This window comes from Habropoda laboriosa, unplaced genomic scaffold, assembly GCF_001263275.1.
Source record: "Habropoda laboriosa isolate 0110345459 unplaced genomic scaffold, ASM126327v1 scaffold126, whole genome shotgun sequence".
Classification (NCBI taxonomy): Eukaryota; Metazoa; Arthropoda; class Insecta; order Hymenoptera; family Apidae; genus Habropoda; species Habropoda laboriosa.
In genome coordinates, this window is record NW_017100288.1 from 1,099,132 (window position 1) to 1,099,516 (window position 385).

The window sequence follows — 385 nt, forward strand, 5'->3', positions numbered from 1 at the left end:
TTAGGCTTAAAATAGTCGAATATCTGTAGAATCAAACACGAGACATTTATTTGATATTTCCGTTAATCTCTGCGGATTATCTTTGCACCGACAGCAAAATGCAATTTGATTCACTTGAGTGCCAAGAGTAGAATGCGCATTGATCTTTAATCCGATACAAAGAGAAATTTTGCAAGCAAATAATACTATCATCCGTGCAAACATTATAGAATCAAATGTTTCATGTGTTACAATTCAATATTAATACTTACGTCGCTAAAGAATCTTTTAATCCGTCAAACGGTTGAAATTAAATTACAGATTCTCAGAAAGAATTTTCATAAAAACACTCTTGATATCATTATTTAAAAAGAAAATAAGCAAAAATAGAAAGAGAACTCTGATT